The sequence below is a fragment of the Capsicum annuum genome, chromosome 5, assembly GCF_002878395.1.
Source record: "Capsicum annuum cultivar UCD-10X-F1 chromosome 5, UCD10Xv1.1, whole genome shotgun sequence".
Taxonomy (NCBI): domain Eukaryota; kingdom Viridiplantae; phylum Streptophyta; class Magnoliopsida; order Solanales; family Solanaceae; genus Capsicum; species Capsicum annuum.
The window spans coordinates 203,737,186-203,757,513 of record NC_061115.1 but is presented as its reverse complement, the minus strand read 5'-3'; the positions used below and the strand labels follow the sequence as shown (position 1 = coordinate 203,757,513).

The window sequence follows — 20,328 nt, the reverse complement described above, 5'->3', positions numbered from 1 at the left end:
GAAGCCATTGCCCTCTTGGTGATATTAGTCAATAAATAGCTTCTACACGACACATGCAGTTTCTATCACCTTGACAATCTTCTTTGCTATAGTAAAAATAGCTGAGCCCAATAGGCTTATACACCAAACAAGACTGCCTTTATATATATGAGTTAGATTCTTCCTGCATATATGAGAGGCTTTTGGCCATCCAACAAGTAATTTTATCAATAATCTTGTTAACTTATGGTCGGCATTGCAGAACAATCAATTTCTTTGTCGAGAAAGGCACGCCTAGGTACTTGAATTCTTGAAAGGTTCCCCCGGCTCATCATACTTTAGTAGGCTCAATATTTTTCGTTGTATAAACCTTCACTCCTCCAAAATATATCTAACTCTTACTTTAAGTCTGCTTTTAAGCCTGAGGCAGCAGAAAATAAGCAGAAGTTTTGTTTTAACTGTTGTAAAGATCTCTCATCCCCTCTGCCAAGCTGCATGAGAAGATCATCTTCAAAGCATAAATGTGTAATCCCAATTATATTTAAGTATCTTGCGTGAGAGTTAAAGTTGGGATTTAAGGATTTTAATGTAGTGTCCCTAAGCATCTGTCAAGGTACTACTCTATAAATATGACAAAAATGTAAGGGAACGTGAGGTCTCCTTGTGGCTCAATTCCCTCTTTGCTTTGATAGCTTCTGAGAGTGTACCATTGATGGAGAAAGTATGACTCACTATTTTAATATACGTCATTAATCCAATCATTGCACTCTCTTTTAGTATTTGTTCAATAGAAACCATTCAACTCAAACTTCATGAGGTGAGGTAACATGCCCTTTCAAATTGTTAATATTTCTTCTAATATTACACATACGAAATTATAAGCACAGAGCAAGTGCTGGAAAGAAGATGTTTATTAATGAAGCAAAAAGCATACTAGACGAGTCCTAAACTAACTAAACTTGACCAGTCCTAAATAAACAGAACTGCTAAAACATAAATTGCGATTACACTTTTAATTACTAACTAACTTAACACGTGATGTTTCAATAAGCCCCCTCTAGTTAGGCGATGATTCACTAAGCCTAACTTGAATAAATTCTTCTCAAAAATAGGTTTAGGCAGTACCTTGGTAAGGGTGTCAGCGATTTGATCGGCAGCATGGACGTGGACAACTCGAACCTTTTTGATGTCGACATGGTGGCGAACAAAGTGAAAGGCCATTGCAGCATGCTTCACTTTGCTATGGAGGACTGGATTTTTACTCAGGAATGTGGCTCTAAGATTGTCAGAATAAATGGTAGGCATCTGATGTACTGGAACGCGCAACTCAGCAAGAAGATTGGTAACCCACATGGTTTCAGAAAGAGCATTAGACACTGCCCTATATTCAGACTCAGTAGAGGAGTAAGAGACAATATTTTGCTTATTTGAGGACTATACAGGATATACCCGGATGTGGAAACTCTGTCAGCAATTTCCCCACTCCAATCCGCATCAGAGTACATGTGCATATTGAAGTCCTCAATGGGGATTACACGTAGGCCTAATTGGATGGTGCCACGCAGGTAACGAAGAACACATTTCACTGCTTTCCAATGGAGATATGATGGTGCTTGCATAGATTGGAACAACTTATTTACTGCATATGCGATGTCCGATCTAGTGAAAGATAGGTATTGAAGCATGCCTAAGACCCAACGATAGCGTGTTGCATCAGTCAAGTGAGTACCATTAGATAGTGTGATTTGCTCAGATGCACTCATTGGCGTCTGGACACTTTTGCAATTGGTCATTAATTCATCATTCAGGATCTCATTCACATAGTTTGCTTGGGCGAGGATTAAACCGTCAGAGCTGTGTATCACTTCAACACCAAGAAAGTAGTGAAGATTATCCAAATCTTTAATAGAAAGCTAAGAATCAAGGGAAGAAATAACCTGATCAACATAAAAATTATTGGTCCCTGTAGCAGTGATGTCATCCACATAGACAAGGACAAACATTGTATCACCTAGACCCTGTCTCACGAGTAGAGAGAGATCTAATTTCATCTTAATAAATTCTATGGATGAAACATAACTCATGAGGGTATTGTACCATGCCTGAGGGGCTTGTTTCAAGCCATAGATTGCCTTGCGTAACTGGCATATGTGAGTGGGTTTGTCATCACTAGTGAAAATCGAAGGTTGTGCCATGTACACCTCCACGTCGAGGTTGCCCTGGAGAAATGCATTGTTGACATCAAGATGGCGGAGATTCCAGCTATGGTGAAGTTCCACAGAAAGGATTATTCGGACCGTGGTAGGCTTGACGATTAGGCTAAAATTTGCGTGGAGGTCAATGCCTGGCCTTTGAGTGAAGCCTTTCACAACTAGTTGCGCCTTATATATCAATGGACCCATCCACTTTTCTTTTTATATTGAAAACCCACTTGCAGAAAATAATATTTTTTGTTGGGTCAGGAGGAGCACGTTCCCAAGTTTGGTTTTTAATTAAAGCATCAAGTTTCTGTTTAATCGCTTTACGCCACTCGGGATATTTGTTATGCTTGTTTGACAATGGTGGGTGTGGTGGTGGAGTTCAATTTAGCCAAGTAATAAAAAAATTATTTGGTTTGGTGATATTGTTTTAGGAGCGAGTAACAACACGGGTAGGGGAGACAAACAGTGAGGTGACAAGGGAGCGAGTTTTAACTCGGGGAAAGAGCAGGTTGGCCGAGGAGCCGCTTGAGTAGGAAACGTGGTTTTCCTTCGTTGATAAACAAAGAGATGAGGTAGGCTATTATGTGTGTTTATGAGGATAGGTGTTCGTGAACTTGTTGTGGGATGTAGTGGTGGGAGACATAGGTTAGTAGTTTGGAAAGAGGAGTCAGGTATATTAGCAATTGTAGAAGAAAAGAGAGATAGAGATTTACTTGGAGAAGTTGCAGGATCTGAATCTACGTCCACTAGTGATGCACTGTTCGAGGAGGATTATGAGTGTGAGTTAATGCAGGATTTTTCCTGAGAGAAAACAAATATGGATGAGGAATTTGCAATTATGCATGCATGTATTTCTAAGGAAGGAGGTTAATCTAGAAGTAGGGGAAGGTTGAGTGTGGGCTATGAAGACTCTAGGAGCATTTAGTTAAAAGTGAGAAAAGAGTTTCAAAATGAGGTATAGGTGACTCAAGCCTTAATAATTGAGTGTTGGTGACAATTACTTTATTATGGATTAAGAAAGTTGGAAAAGTTTGAGAATAACCCAGAAAATCTTAAATTTATACTTTGATCCAAGTGTTAACCTAATATAATAGGAAATGGAGGGAAAAAGTGTGTTTTTTCTCTCTTCTCATCTATTGTTGTTTTCTCTCTCTTAGCGATTTTTTATTGTTCATTGTTGTTGTTGCTTTATTTACCATCTTCTGCTTCATTATCATCATCTTCTACTTCATTATCATCATCTTCTTTTTCTTGTTGACTATTGTTGTTGTTGTTGTTGTTGTTACCGCTACTGCTGCTACTTGACCAATTTCTTACGTCAAATTTTATTTCGTACATCACTTTCCACTTTGGTATTACTTCATAGGAGATTTTGGTAAGTCAAATTATGATTTTTAGTTGAATTTGTCATCTGGGTAACTACTATTGTGCTATTTTTTCAACAATAGATAACAAGCAAACATGAATGCAACATAATAGCTATATGTTTAAATAGACCACTCATCTATTGTGACAGATGAGCCATCTGTTGCAACATAAGACTTATATGTTGGATTCATGTTTATGGTTCTATAGTGCCGTAGCATGAATAAAAAAGATGGGTCATGTATTGCAACATATGACCCCTCTGTTGCAACAGACTAGTTATTTATTGCAATAGGGTAAATATCTATTGCAACAGATTAATAACCTACTGCAATGGAACTTGAACTCGATTCCAACAGATGTGTCGTCTATTGCAACAGGTAAGTCAACTTTCGTAACAGGTTAGTTATCTATTGCAATAAAACCTGAACTTGATTCCAACAGACGTGTCGTCTGTTGCAACAGGTAAGTCATATGTCGCAACAGGTTAGTTATCTGTTGCAATATGTCACTCATCTGTTGAAATTAGCTTCAAAGGTTCTTTAGTACTGTAACATCTATCCCAACAGGCACTTCATCTATTGCAATAGATATATAGTCTATTGCAATATATGATTCACCTATTACTATAGATGACTCATCTATTGAAATCAACTTCAGGAGCGTTACATGAATCCCAATATGTAAGTAATCTATTGCAACTGATCACTTACTTATTTCAAAATATTTTTCACTTGTTACAATAGATTACGCATCTGTTAGGGTTCATGTTACGGCAGTATGAAATCATTATTAATTTTATTAGGATATCATTATTAACTTTTTTTAACAAATGACTATATTTAGGTACCACTAATAGAGGGATCAATAATAATGGGGGTGGATTGTCATGGTCAATAGATTGAGAGGAGCAATCAATATGTATGATGTTGGAAGGAGGGTGAAATGCTAGATACGATAGCAATGACAGTCCAAAGTGATATTTCCTATGATAATTTTGTGAACTTAATAATCAGTTATTGTGGACTAAATTTGAACAGAGTATCTTTAGTACTCAAGATCTTCAAGGTTAAAGAAAAAGAAGAAGAAGAAGAAGAAGAGAATGAGTTGGGAGCTTAGAGAAAAGATAATATTGATCATTGATAGAGAGAGAATAATGAATGAAAATAACTTAATGGTTGTGCGTTACAATAGTTATATTTATACTGTATTACTACAACTAACTTGACTTAACGCTAATTGACCCTTTCTTAGCTTAATAAGCTAGCTTAGTATGCCATTAGTATTTTCTTTCTTCTTGTTCAACAACCCCCCTCAATCTAGGGTGGTAAAGATATTGATCACTCCTAGATTGGATGTAAGAAGTTCATGTTAAGGTCTGTTCAGGCTTTTTTGTAAGGAGATCAGGAGGTTGATCCTTGGTAGAGATGTACTCAGTTTTTACTAACCCTTTTTAACCTTTTCCCTTATAAAGTATCAGTCAATTTCGATATGCTTGGTCCTCTCATGATACACTGGGTTTGCAGCTATTTGAATAGATGATTTTCTATCACTATATATACTTACTGGTAGGTGTATCTGCACTCTAAGATCTTTCATTGCACTAGTTAACCAGGCTAACTCAGAGACAGTTGTGGCCATATTTCTGTATTCAGCCTCTGCTGAATTTCTTGACATAGTATTCTGTTTCTTTGACGTTCAGGACACTAGGGAGTTTTCTAATTTTATAATAAAACCTATCACTGACCTTCTTATGACTGTACATGATGTCCAGTCAGCCTCACAAAATTATGATAAATTGTCTTCTCTGTTACTGGATAGTAGGATTCCTAGACCAGGTTGTTGTTTTATGTACTTGACTATTCTAAGAGCAACCTCAATATGAGATTTTTTTGGTTGATGAAGGTATTGACTAAGTGTTTGTACACTGTTTGATATGTCAGACCTAGATACTACCAGGTAAAGAAATTTTCCAATTAGCCTTTGATAGCCTGCTTGATCTTCTATAAGCTCATCTATTAGTTCTGATTTCTGATGCTTGACATTTTCCAATAGCTGATCATATTCTCTGGTAGTGAACTTAGTATTGTTGTCCATGGGTGTAGTTGATGGTTTGGAAGCACTAAGTCCAGTTTCTGATATTAATTCTAGCGCATATTTTCTCTGATGCATTACAATTCCTGACTTGAACCTTACAAACTCAATCCCCAAGAAGTATTTTAGTTCTTCCAAGTCCTTCATTTTGAATGCCTTTTGTAGTGAAGTTTTTATCTCTAATTAGTTTCAAGCTGTTCCCAGTTATGAGCATATCATCTAAATAGACCAATACTGCAGTAAATCCTTTTTCAGTCTTCTTAGTGTACAGAGAGTGATTATACTAACTGTGAAAAAATCTGTCCTTTTGTAGTGCTTCAGTTAACTTTGCATTCTATTGTCTTGGAGCTTGTTTTAATCCACATAAGGATTTATTAAGTCTGCATACTTGGTTCATTCCCCTCTGACTTTGAAATCCTTGAGGGAGGTCTATGTAGATTTCATCATATAAGTCACCTTGTCGGAAGACATTATACATATCCATTTGATGTATATGCTAGCCTCTAGCAACAATGGCTATGACAGACCTAATAGTTACCATTTTCACTACTGGACTGAAGGTTTCTTAGTAATCAATTCCTTCTTGCTGACTATACCCCTTTGCCACAAGTCTAGCCTTGTACCTCTCTATTTCTCCAATTTCTTTGTATTTGACTTTATAAATCCATTTGCAGCCAATTATAGATTTGTTCTGAGGAAGTTGACCTACATCCCAGGTTTGATTCTGTTGCAGCACATCTATTTCAGTTTTTATGGCTTCAACCCATTTTTTTTATCTTTAACAACTTTTACATAAGTATTTGGTTCAGTAACAACAAACATAGCAGTTATGAATATAGTATATTTAGGGTGAAGATAATCATAAGTTAGGTATTTTGATAGTGTATAAGGTGTATTTTTATCCATGGTTAGAGATACAAACTCTTTCATCCAACAAGGTGGATGAGTCCCTCTGGTAGACATTCTAGGTGCTGGAGGTACAATCTCATTATGAGTTCTTCTGGTAGATCTTCTAGGTGCTGAAGATATAGGCTCATTAGTCCCTATGGTAGACCTTCTAGGTGCTGGAGGTACATTCTCATTATGAGTTCTTCTGGTAGATCTTCTAGGTGCTGAAGATATAAGATCATTATGTACAGAGTCATTCTGTACTTCTGCAAGCTACTCAGGCATAGCATCCCGTGAGTCAGCTGGTTCAGCTGTAGTTTGTGAGATGTTGTTGATTGAACCTGTCATATGCACACTTGGACTTACAGTTATAGGCATAGAATAATTGTCACACATAATGTCGGGACTATAAAATAAGGTAGAACTCTTTGTATTCTGATGGGCAAAAAGGAAGATATTTTCCTTAAATTCTACTTCTCTACTTACGAAGAATGTTTTATTGTTGAGCTCATAAAGAATGTACCCTTTTTGAGTGTCAGAGTACCCTAGATGAACAGGTTCCCTAGATGTAGATTGTAACTTGTCTATTTCTTGTAAATTTTTAGCAAAGCTCAAACAACCAAGTACTCTCAGATGTATAAGAGAAGACAATCTATTGTTTAATTTTTCAAAAGGAGAAATGTAATTAGTAACTAGTGAGGTCAATCTATTTATAATATAAACTACAACTTGTACAAAATACCCCCAGAATTTAATGGGAATAGAACCCTGGAACCTTATGGCTCTAGTTACTTCAAGGATATGTCTTTGCTTTCTCTCAGCAACTCCATTTTGCTGAGGATTATAAGGGCTAGACTTTTGATGAATTATACCCAAACTAGTAAATAAATCATGACATACAAAGTTCACAAATTTTGTTCCATTGTCACTTCTTATTATTTTCACAATAGAATCGTACTAAGTTTTGACATATGCTAGGAAGTTTTTGATATGCAGAAATACATCAAACTTAAGCTTTAGTAAGAACACCCAAGTAAACCTAGTAAAATCATCAACAATAGTAAAAAATAACTTAAAATCATCAGAAGTAGTAGTCCTATATAGACCCCAGACATCCATATGAATCAGTTCAAAAGGTATGATTGTAGTAGTAGTACTTGTAGGAAATGGTAACCTAGCTTGTTTTGCACAAGGACATATAGTGCATTTATTTACAGACTCAATTATACTAGAAATCTTATTGGGCAGTAATTTGGTTAAGATGCTAGAAGAAACATGTCCCATTCTCTTATGCCAGAGACTAATATCCTTCTTGATCACCAGGTTGGCATAAAATGTCTTTTGTTCTTTAGTAGTGTTGTATCCAACAATATAATAGATACCTTCATGTTGTTTACTAATCTCCTTCACCTTACCAGTAAAGAGATCCTGAAATATACAAAAATCAGGATAAAACTTAACTAAATAATTCAACTGTTTGGTTAGTTTTGCTACAGATAATAGGTTGAATTTAAAATCAGGAACATAAAATACATTGTGCACTTTGGTTCTTGAAGAAATACTATTAGAACCAATGTGATACACCTTACTTAGTTTACCATTTGGTAATACCACCTGTTTCAATTTTCTTGTGTGTGCTAGTGTGTTTGTGTCAAGTATTGATTTGTCATATGTCATATGATTCGTAGCCCCTGAGTCAATAATCCATTTTTGAGGATTAGTGGTGACAGTCAAAGCACTATAGATACATGTCATGTGAGCAAAATGAGTAGCTATGTGGCCTGATTCTTGATCATTGATAGTGTCTTTCTCAAGTAGTTGACATATATGCTCATACTGTGTTTGAGTAAACCTTAGTCCATCATTGTATCTAAGTTGGTTCCTTTGTGTAGTTTCACCATGATGAGTTTTATGAATAACCAACTCCAGCAATGGTAGTAGTCACGTAAATGTTCCCTTGATTAGGATATTGGCTATATTCACTTGATTGAGGCCAATCTTGTATAACAACATTGTGTGTAGCGGGACCTCTTCTAAATTTATATCTGTTGTCAGTGTTGTTTCTTGGCTCATGTTTTTCTTTTTGTCCAAACTTTGGGTGATCTGGTGAATATCCTATTAATTGATAACACTCCATTTTATAGTGTCCCTTAAACTTGCAATGATCACAGAAAGCATTGGGATTGTAGTTAGGATTGAGTTTCCTTTTGAACCTTGTTTTTCCACTTCCAGATTTAGCATACATGGCTATAGCATCTTCTTCTCCTTGTTTTTTGTTAGCCATAGATCCAAACAAGCCTACTACAGTAGAGGTAACAGACACAACCCTTTGATTTTCATCACTCATTACCATTGCATATGCCTGATTAACACTTGGTACAGGACACAACAACAGAATGTGACTCCTAACTTGAGATTATAACTCATTTAGTCCCATTAGAAATTGATATAATTTTTGTCTCTATAGGTATTGAATGAACTCTTTGGACTTTTCACAATTACAACTAGGAGTTGGAATCATAGACTCAAATTCATCCCAAAGGTCTTTAAGCCTTGTGTAGTACACAGAAATTGATTGTGTTCCTTGATTACATGTTGCAATTTCTTAATGGATGTTATGCTTGATATCCATCAATTTTTTCAAAACTTTCTCTTAAGTCTTCCCATACAGCCTATGCGTTTGTGGCATACACAACACCTCCTATGAGATTGCTTGCTACAGAGTTCATCAACCATGATAACACAATGACATTTACACGTTCCCACTGATAACCTAGATTATTTGGTACAAATTCTTTTCTGCATGAGCCATCAACTAACCCTAATTTGTTTCTTCCCAACAGTGCTATTTATATTGATTTACTCCACACAGTATCGTTCTCACTTCCTTTTAGTTGAAATCAAATAATTGATGTTCCACTAACATCAGTTGACTGTAGATATACCAGATGATTGTAATCTATTCTTAGGCTTGTTGTTGTAGTACTAGCATTTCCTATAGTTTTACTATCTATAGTTCCAGTATGTGCTATTTCACTCGATTGTCTACTACAATTTTCCTTCAAATATTCACAGTACTTCCAATTGCACATATGTAAGTAAATTGACGAGAAACTCACAATGTAAAATTTTCTGATGTTGCAGTAATTGAATTTAGTAATTCTGTAGAAGTGTAATCTTGTGACTCAATTGAATTTAGTAATTGTAATTGACTGAAATCCCCAATTTTCAATCGACTGAAATCCCCAATTTCTGTAGCTTTCAAATTGCGTAACCAAGAACTAGAGAAGAAAATAGATGTAACTTTCTCCGACCATTGATCATTGCTTTGATACCATGAACAGAGTATCTTTAGTACTCAAGATCTTCAAGGTTGAAGAAAAATAAAAAATAAGAGAAAGAGCTGTGAGCTTAGAGAGAAGATAACATTGATCATTGATAGAGAGAAATAATGAATAAAAATGACTTAACAGTTATGTGTTACAAATAGTTGTATTTATACTGTATTACTACAACTAACTTGAATTAACACTAATTGACTCTTTCTTAGCTTAATAAGCTAGCTTAGTATGCTATCAACATTTTTTCTTTTATTATTCAATAGAATTATCAACCGAAAGAACTCGTCATCAACTACATGCACAACTCCTTTGAAAATTAGAGGGTACTATCTTTCAAGATAATCAATTAGGTTTAGTTGAATACTTATCTTAGTAATTCAGCCAGGCCGGTGTTAAGGGTCTATGTGGTTGAAAAGATGAGAGAGAATGAGTTCGTCAAGATGACGAGATCGGATTTTACAAGGGAATGTCATTCAAGGATAAGAAATAACTTTCTACTTCTTTGTTTATTGCTTGCTTGAAAAAAGATTTCAGAATAATGAAGGTAATTAATTCGAGCAAAGTCTTTTGCTTCAGATGTACTAATCCGAACTACAAGTGGTGGTGATAGTGGTGAAGTAGTTAAGTTCTGACAAATTTGTCATTCATAAACATGAAAAGTATCATACATCTGGTTCGGAGCATATTTTGGTCCCAAATCCTTATGCCACGACAAATATCCTCGGTGAATATTTCAAGAATAGATTCTCCAATTACAAAGGCCCTTCTACATGGGATATAGCCAATCAACTCCTTACGAAATTGGGTTTCATGGTTAGTTATTAGAAGATATATACGGCTATGGGGATTGCCATGGACTTGATTAGGGGGACACACGAGCATGGGTATGTAGTCCTAGATGCCTACCATTACATGCTTGAGTCCTTAAATCCCAAAAGTAAGACGACATTGCATGTTAATGAAAATGGAAGGTTCATGTAATTTTTTTGTATCCTATGGTGCTTAGATTCAAGGTTTTCAATATTTGAGAAAAGTCATAGCTGTCGACGGGACCTTCTTGAGGAGGAGGTATAATGGAGTTTTTCTAGTGGTGGTGGCGCAGGATGAGGAGAATCACATATTTCCTGTCACTTTTTATGTAGCGAACAAGGAATGGGATGCCTCTTATGGATATGTTTTTGAACAAATGTGAAGCTGCGTCAAATGTACTGAAGAGTTATATTTTATTTCGGATAGGCATCCAAGTATTCCAAAGATGGGTTCAATTTTCTACACTTCAGCTCACTTTGGTTGTTGCATGAAGTATCTTGGAGATAATATTTGGAACAACTTTCATAACAAAAGGACCGTGACCCTTTTTTATAGAGCAGCTAAATATAGTAGAGAGGAGTTTTTAGATCATTTCAATCAAATAACGAATATGCATCCCAAGGTAGCAGAACATCTCGTACGTGTCAGTTTTAAGAGATAGTGTCGGGCATTCTGTCCGATAAATAGGTACATTCTTATGAATTTAATCTCTTGTTTGAGTTACAAGTTTAGTATTATGTTGTACTAAGTGATTATTTTGTATAGGAATAATATTATGACGTCAAACATAGTTGAATCGGTGTATTCATTGTTTGGTGATGAGAGAGAATTTTTCCTTGTGGTTTTGTTTGATAAAATATTCTAGAAGTATGGCAATTTTTTTTCACAAAAGGTGTGTGAAGTTCGAGAACGCAGGAACCAAATTTGTTCTAAAATCGGAAAAAATAATATCAATCAGCATCAGTCTGGGGAATAGGTTATTTTCTCATCAAATAGTAGATTACAAGTTCAGTATCGATGGTCATGGTGATGTTTTCACGGTTGATCTTCAAACTAGATCTTGTACGTGTAGAGTTTTTGACTTGGACAAAATACCCTATCCACATGCTATGGCAGCGCTTTGAGCTCAATACTGTGCAAAATATGGAACTAAAATTTATGAGTACTCCTCTCCATATTATTCAGTCTAAAAATATACAATGACATATGGTGAGCATATTACCCCGGTGCCTCCCGAAGAATCTTGGGTTGTTCCTGCAGAGCTTTTGGGAGATTAATACCTCCTTCATATATTGGCCCAAGCACTATCAAACCAGGAAGAAGGTCATATAAGAGGAGGCATGGAATCGGAGAATCATTTACATAAAAAAAACAAGTGCTCCGTATGTAAGAACGTTGGTCACAAAAAAACTACATGCTCGGATCGTAATCCACCATGATAGTTGAAATAGCAAAAACTTGTCTTGTTATTTGTTATGGACTTTTATATATTTAAGTCATTGTTGTGAATATAAATGTTATCATTTATTATATAAAATATCTTTTTTAATAACTTGTGCATCAATAAAAAGAGGCAAAACAGGAACTAAATACAACAGATCACAAAATTATTTTCAACAGATTACCCATATGTTGCAATAGATGGATATTAGCTGGAAGAACACAATACAGTTCATCAAACTGGAATATTTTCCTTCAATAGATGGCAGATCTGTTGCAATAGATTTATAATCTGTTGACAGAAACCTAATTGATGACCAATCTGTTTCAATAGATGGTCCATCTATTGAAAGAAATCAAAACTCTTGCTATTGCTACTGGATTCAAAATTGCTCCTTACATCCAACCTTCGATATTTTTTTGAGAAGAAGAAATAGGCAGAATGAAAATTAAATAAGAATTAAAAAGCCAAAGTGGACCAAAAATAAATTTTTTATTAAACAAAAATTAAAATACGAATTTGATAGAGAAAAATTAAAATGCATACGCTAAAAGAAAACATATTCTAATTATCATTATTATTATTATTATCAGCCGACCAATCTTCAACCGGCAGCAGCAGGGCCCTTCTCAGCCTATGAATCTCTCGAAGCATCCTTTCTCTCATGGCCCCCAACTCCCACTGCAGGTCACTAACCTGCCTCTGAAGTTCCCGCACGGTGTCACGCAGAATAGCAATGTCCCAAACAGGATCATCCATATCTAGAATACGCATGAACTGACAAAAAACGTAAACACAAAAGTAAAGAAAAGAGTTCGACTATAATACAACATATACTAACAATTGGTAGATTTACACAGAAAAACATACCTCAATGAGAAAGGAATATGCTCTCGGTTGAAGATGTAATACGAAAAGATAAAATACAAAAAATAAATAAAGTAGAGTAGAATGAAAATTAGGGAGGGACCTATTTATAAAGGATTGAATCTGAATGATTTAGGATAAAAGGCATGAGTGTTTAGCTCAATTGTATTAATTACATTCAAACTGTTGACTTTTTATTTTCTGTAAAAAGTCGTGACTTTTTATTTTACATTCAAACTTCTCTTCTTTTCAAAACGGTTTCTCTCTTAATAACAACCGTTATTATTGAGATATTGCAATAGATCGTCCATCTATTGCAAAAAATAACCTACTATCACAACAGATCTACCATCTGTTGCAGTAGATGGTCTGTATATGAAATAGATGAGACATTTGTTGCAACATAAGGATTATCTATTGCGACAAATAGACCATCTGTTGGAGGAGATGTTTTGATTTTTCCTAACAGCTGATTCATCAGTAGCAATAGATGGGGAATTTGGTTTATCAATTATTTGAATATGTTAGACAAAAAGTCACGACTGTTCACTTCTTTTTTAATAGTCATCACATACCTTAATTAATCTAAATTGGTGACTGTTTTATTATATAATATAAAAAAATAAATTTAAAAAAAGGGTGAAAAATTTATGACTTATAGCACTTATTTTTTCTTGACGGGCATGTAGTCCTCTGACATTGAAGATAGTTATCCTCTGATCCTCCGCAGTCTTGTACAGTACTTAATGATGGGGTTGGAAGAATAAGGTGCATGCAGATAAATGGATCCACTTTTATGCGCGAGAGTTATGTATTATTGATCAGGCTTTCATGACAGACAAATATAAAGTATAATAATTTTGTGAATGCAATTTTTTACCAACTACACATTGCTCCTTTAAACAAGATCCTGCATTTTACAATTTAATGAAGGCTTTGCCCAAGTTTATGCATCAATTTTGGAGAAGGGTTCAAGTGTTTGGTGGTAGTGTAGACATTCAAATAGTGATTGGACTAATTTTAAGGGTTCAATGGACTTTTGAAAGTCCTCTGAAGCCTCGCAGTGTTGTAAACAAGAATGGAAAACTAATAGTTATTGCCCCGGTCCAAATTTATATGGATGGGTTTCTCATGGAGACTATTATATAGTAGAAGGTGCTTGTGAGAATACTTGTGCAAGAAAAGGGAGTTGGAGAAGACCATATATCATCCCAGACCTTGTTTAAGAGGAAATACAGGGAAGCAAGTAAGGAACTTCTAGCCAATCTGGCCAATGAAATTGACTTGAAAGATGAAAAAATTAAATGAGCTACAAATGTAAAAGTGTATCCAAATATTAAAATTCGTCAATCGTCCTTGAAAAAGAAAAATACTAAAGAGGACTGGAGCTGGACACTTTGCTAGGGACTGTGACTAGTGAGTGTGGTCTCAATGAAGATCCACAAAGAGCAGGATCAGAACTCTAAGGAAGCAGCTTGGCGAGCACAACAAATTGGTAAGATTTTCAGTCAAGAAAGAAACTTAAACCAACACTCTAGAAGTAAAAAATACTGAAATTCAAGACATCAATTTCTGAAGTCTAGCTTGCATCCCATGCCTTCTGGTTGTGGTTCTGATCTGGTCAATGTCAGTAGAAATAAAAAGGTCTAAAGTTTGGCAGAAATCACATGCCTTGTTGTTTCCACTGTCGTTGACTAGACCAGAACCACAAAAAGAAGGCCTGGGATGCAAGTTTAACTTAAAAAATTGCCACATTGGCTTAATCCCTTATTTTTACTTCAGGAATTGTTGGTTCAGGTTTCATTCCTAACCGATAATCTTACCACCATTGTTGCTCGCAAATATGCAATCTTAGAGTTCTGGTCCTGCATTTTATGGGTCTTCAATCAAGCCATGCTAGCTAGTTGCAGTCCCCTAACGAAGTGCAGAGCTCTGGTCCACTTCAGCATTTTTATTTTCAAAATGGGCTAATGGATTTTAATTTTTTGATACACTTTCACATTTGTAGCTCATTCAATTTTTTCATTTTCATGTCAACTTCATCAGCCAGATTCGCTACACGTTCCTTCCTACCCTGTGTTTCTTCTTTAATAAGGTTTGAGTTAATATATGATCTTCTCCACCTCTCCCTTCCTGCACAGGTATTCTCCCAAGCATTTTTTGCAGTCTGTTCGAGCAACCCATCCATATAAATTTGGATCAGAGCAATAACCATTAGTTTTCTATTATTTTTTACATCATTACGAGGCTTTAGAGGCCTTTTAAAAGTCCATTGAACCCTTAAAATCAGTCCAAGCACTATTTGAATATGTACACCGCCACCAAAAACATGAACCATTCTCCAAACTTGACACATAAACATTAGCAAAATCTATATTAAATTGTAACAGGCTATCAACACCACTTACTTGGTCCCTCGGCCTTACCAGTTCAAACCTAAAAATCTTAATTGTAAAATATCATATCTTATTTAAAATATTAATGTCTAATAGGTAAATAACCAACATTCACAAAATCAGTGTACTAGATGTGTGTTTTCACGATAGGTTGATCAATAATACACACCTCCCAAATATCAAGTGGTTACATCTGCAAGCAGCTTATTACTCTGAACCCATCTTTACTCTATCCTTTAATGTTGGCCAGGCAAAAGTTGATCCACTTTCACTTCCTTTTATTTGCAAATAGGAGAAAAATATTTAATGTCAAACAAGAAAAAAACAAAAAGAATATTACAAAAGGGTAACACAAAATTGAATGAATACAACCTATTACAACAAGTATTGCAAAAAATGACCCATCTGGTGCAACAGATTCCCTATCTATTCAATAGATGAGTCATCTGTTACAACAAGTGATGGATTTGTGGCAACAGATGGATGAAATATTTCAACAAATGGGTCATTTTTCGTAATAAATCAAACCACCCTTGCTACTGGTTTGATTTATTTCAACGGTTGCTCCTTTGTTTCCAACAGCTAATTTATCAGTTGCAACAGTTAAGGAAGCTGTTGCAACACCACCAACAACAAAGAAACAGAACCATATGTTCTAACACTATCAACAACACAAATACCACATGTTCTAAAAACAGCACTACCCCCAAAAAACAACAACAACAAAGTAACAAACAAAAGACATTAAAAAAATGATACTGAAAACAAGGTTTTTTATGTTCTCCCAACAGATTACTTTTTTTTCATATTTTAATAAAAACAACGGTTCATTAATTAAAGACTTAAAAGTCACCTTTCCTTCAATTTTCTCAATAAATAGGATACTGGTAATGGGTAAATCAATAAAAATAACAGATGTAAATATTTAATTTAAATAACTTACAAAGAAGAAGATGAGAAGAAAAAAGCGATAGTGAACCATACCTGTAATATCAAAAAAGCAAAGGAATCAGAAAACCCATTTCAGTCGAGAAAATATATTGATTGGTTGATTTCAAAAAGATACTCGTGAGAAAGAGGAGAGAAAAGAGAGAAAAATAGGAGATGATTGTGATTACCCAAAAAAGGAGAAAACGAGAATTCTGAAAGAAAAAAGAGAAATAAGTTAAGTTAATTTATGGACGAAGGAGAGAGAATTCTACAGATGGGTATTAAATATTCATTAACACCTTAGAGTGGCACAAGGAGACGGTGACATTAAAAAGCAAGATAAGACTACTCAAGAAGGAGATATTTGAGTTATTCAAGTAATATTTTTTACCGCCTTAGTATTTTATTTTTATTTTTTCTTGGACAAAAAATTGCTTTAAAATAAAAAAAGATCTTAAAACATATAAGTCATCTGTTGCAATAGATAATAATTTCTGTTTGAAAATTTCCAATTGCTCAATTATCTGTTGCAACAGATGCTAACATCCATTTGATAATTTACAACAGATAGGTTATCTGTTGCAATAGATTCAATAATCTATTTGATAAATTCCAACAGATAGACCATCTATTGCAACAGGTTGAACATTTGATTGTATACGATTTCAATTGAGTTCACATAATTAACTACAACTTCAATTGATTTAGCTACAACTATGGATGAGTTGCTAGGGTTAACTATATTGCATGATGTTGGTATTGTGCTCCTTCTGACCTATGTCATCAATCGATTAATTTGAGTTGAAATAATTTATATTAGCGTAGTATTTAAAATACCTCAATTGATTTAGCTACAACTAGGGATGAGTTGATAGGGTCAACTATATTGTATGATGTTGGTAATGCGCTCCTCCTGACCTGAGTCACCAATCGATCAATCTAAGTTGAAATGATTCATATTAGCTTATTATTTGAAATACCTGAATTGATTTAGCTACAACTAGGGATGAGTTGATAGGGTCTAGTAAATTGCATGATATTTGTATATTGAGATCCTCCAGGCCCGAGTCATCAATCGATCAATCTGAGTTGAAATAATTCATATTAACTTATTTTTGAAATATCGAAATTGATTTAGATACAACTAGGGATGAGTTGATAGGGTCAACCATATTGTGTGATGTTTATATTCTGTTCCTCCTGACTCGAGTCGTCAATCGACCAATCTGAGTTGAAATAATTCAGATTAGCTTATTATTTGAAATACCTAAATGATTTAGCTACAACTAGGGATAATTTGAGAGGGTCAACTATATTGCATAATTTTGGTTTTGTGCTCCTCCCGACCCAAGTTGTCAATCGATCAATCTAAGTTGAAATAATTCATATTAGCTTATTTGAAATTCCTAAGTTGATTTAGCTACAGCTAGGGATGAGTTGAAAGGGTCAACTATATTGCATGATTGGTATTGCGTTCCTCCTGACCCGAGTCGTCAATCGACCAATCTGAGTTGAAATGATTCATAATAGCTTATTTTTGAAATACCTAAATTGGTTTAGCTACAACTAGGGATGAGTAGATAGGGTCAATTATATTGCATGATATTGGTAGTGCGCTCCTTCTGACTTGAGTCATCAATTGATTGATCTGAGTTGAAATGATTCATATTAGCTTATTATTAGAAATAACTAAATTAATTTAGCTACAACTAGGGATGAATTGATAGGGTCAACTATATTGCATGATGTTGGTATTGCACTCCTCCTGGATTCATATTAGCTTATTTTTAAAATATCTAAATTGATTTAGCTACAACTAGGGATAAGTTGATAGGGTCAACTATATTATGTGATGTTGGTATTGTACTCTTCCTAACCCGAGTCATTAATCAATCAATCTGAGTTGAAACAATTCATATTAGCTTATTTTTGAAATACCTCAGTTTTTTAGCTATAACTAGGGATGAGTTGATAGGGTCAACTATATTATGTGATATTGGTATTGCTCTCCTCATGACTTAAGTCATCAATTAATCAATCTGAGTTAAAATGATTCATATTAGCTTATTTTTGAAATACCTCAATTGATTTAGCTAAAACTAGGGATAAGTTGATAGGGTCAACTATATTGTGTGATGTTGGTATTGCGTTCCTCCTGACTCGAGTCGTCAATTGACCAATCTGATTTGAAATAGTTCATATTATCTTATTTTTGAAATACCTAAATTGATTTAGCTACAACTAGGAATGAGCAAATTATTTGAACCAAATTAACATTTTCAAACTTGTCATTCTTTTCCAAAATACAAATCAACCCATAAAAACCATACATTTGTGAGAAAAATATTTTATCATTTCAATCTTGAGTTCTCATTTTTTTCTTTCTCTCTTAATAATACAGAAAACAACTACTCAAAATATTGCTCAACCCTTCACAACAGATCAATTTTTCTCCCATTTCCGATCACATAGTTGTTATTTTGGACTTCATTCTTGCTTGTATCCATTATTTTCTCTGTCTTTTTAGGTAATAGAGTTCGAGAAGAGTTCTACATTTGTTATTTTTTTTTCTAAAATTAGGGATTTTAGTTAATGATGAAAAATAAGACTTGTAGTTGTATTATCTTCAAGAATAGGCTAACAATTTTGAGTTTTGATGCTAAAATCATTGAAAAAATCCAAGAAAATCTTTATTTTTGTCGTAGTGTTCAATTGACTATCGTGGTATTATTAGATAGTGTTTGTGGTATTATTGGTGGTTGTTAGTGTTAGTGGTGGTGGCATTGTTGTTGATTTTGGTGGTTTTGGTGTCTGTTGGTAGTGGTGTTGGTGTCACTGGTGGTGTTTTAGTGGCTGGTGGTGGTGTCATTAGTTGGTGGTGTTTGTGGTGTTGGTATTGGTGGAGTTTGTGGTGCCTGTTGGTGGTGTCGGTATTGGTGGTGTTTGTAATGTATTTTTTAAAATTTATGCATACATCAATTGTAATGTATTTTTTGTTTTTCTATTATTTGTAGGTAAAACATGTCTTCCAAAAGAAAAGAAAGTGAAGTTGGATCAACTTCTGATCACACAACAACAAAGGTTATCCCCAAAGCCGATCACATTATACGACTTTCTTTGGAATTTCATGGTAAATTTATTCACTATTTGTTTACTCATCCATTAATTTATATTGAATAATTATAGTGAATTTTTTTTCTTGCTTCCTATTTATATTTTTTAGGCTTGGGCATTTGAAGCCATTTCTCCCTCCGAAAGCAGGTCAAGGATTACCTGGATGAGGTTTCGCATCCTAGGATCCTTAGCTGGTTAGCTGGAAAGAGAAATACAAGAATTAAGGAGACTGATCTTTTTAACCCTTCAGATGATGCAGTAACTCTCCTTTCAAGTAAAATAAATTTACTAAAAGAAATATATTGAAACACATATGTCATCTATTGCGACAGAACGGTCATCTGTTGCAACAGATTACCCATTTACTGCAACTGGTACAACACATAGGTAATCTATTGTGACAAAAGATTCATATTTTGTAATGGATTACGCATTTATTACTTTGGTTCTTTGAACCAAACTTAACAGATTACCACTCTACTGAAATTATACAACAGATGGATATCTGATGCAACATATTATTAATCTATTACGATAGATAAATCAGTAGTTATGAGAAAAAGATTATCTGTTGCATAAGTTACTTTGTGTTAACATGTAACCCAACTGACTATAAATTATTATATGATTTAAATGTATCTGTCTTTTTTATAGGTTGTGCATCCATGGATCGTGCCTAGTGAGTAGGAGTTGATGACTTCTTTTATTACTCTTAGTCTTGTTGATACAATAGTAGATCCAACAGTTTAGTTAATAAAGAAGGAATTGGCAGGAGCAACAACCATAAGAAGAGTAGTTAGGAAAGGTCAGCCTAATGTTGAGGCTCTTCATAACCAACCTACTGCAACAGATTTGGGTGCTTCTTCTGGGGGTGTTGCTGGTGGAGTTGTTGATGTTGGTGG

At 34.7% G+C, this 20,328-nt stretch overlaps 1 pseudogene; it reads left to right on the top strand.

Moving 5' to 3' along the window:
• Positions 1–20,328, top strand: part of LOC107872060 — a 54,358-nt pseudogene that overhangs the window by 19,924 nt on the left and 14,106 nt on the right.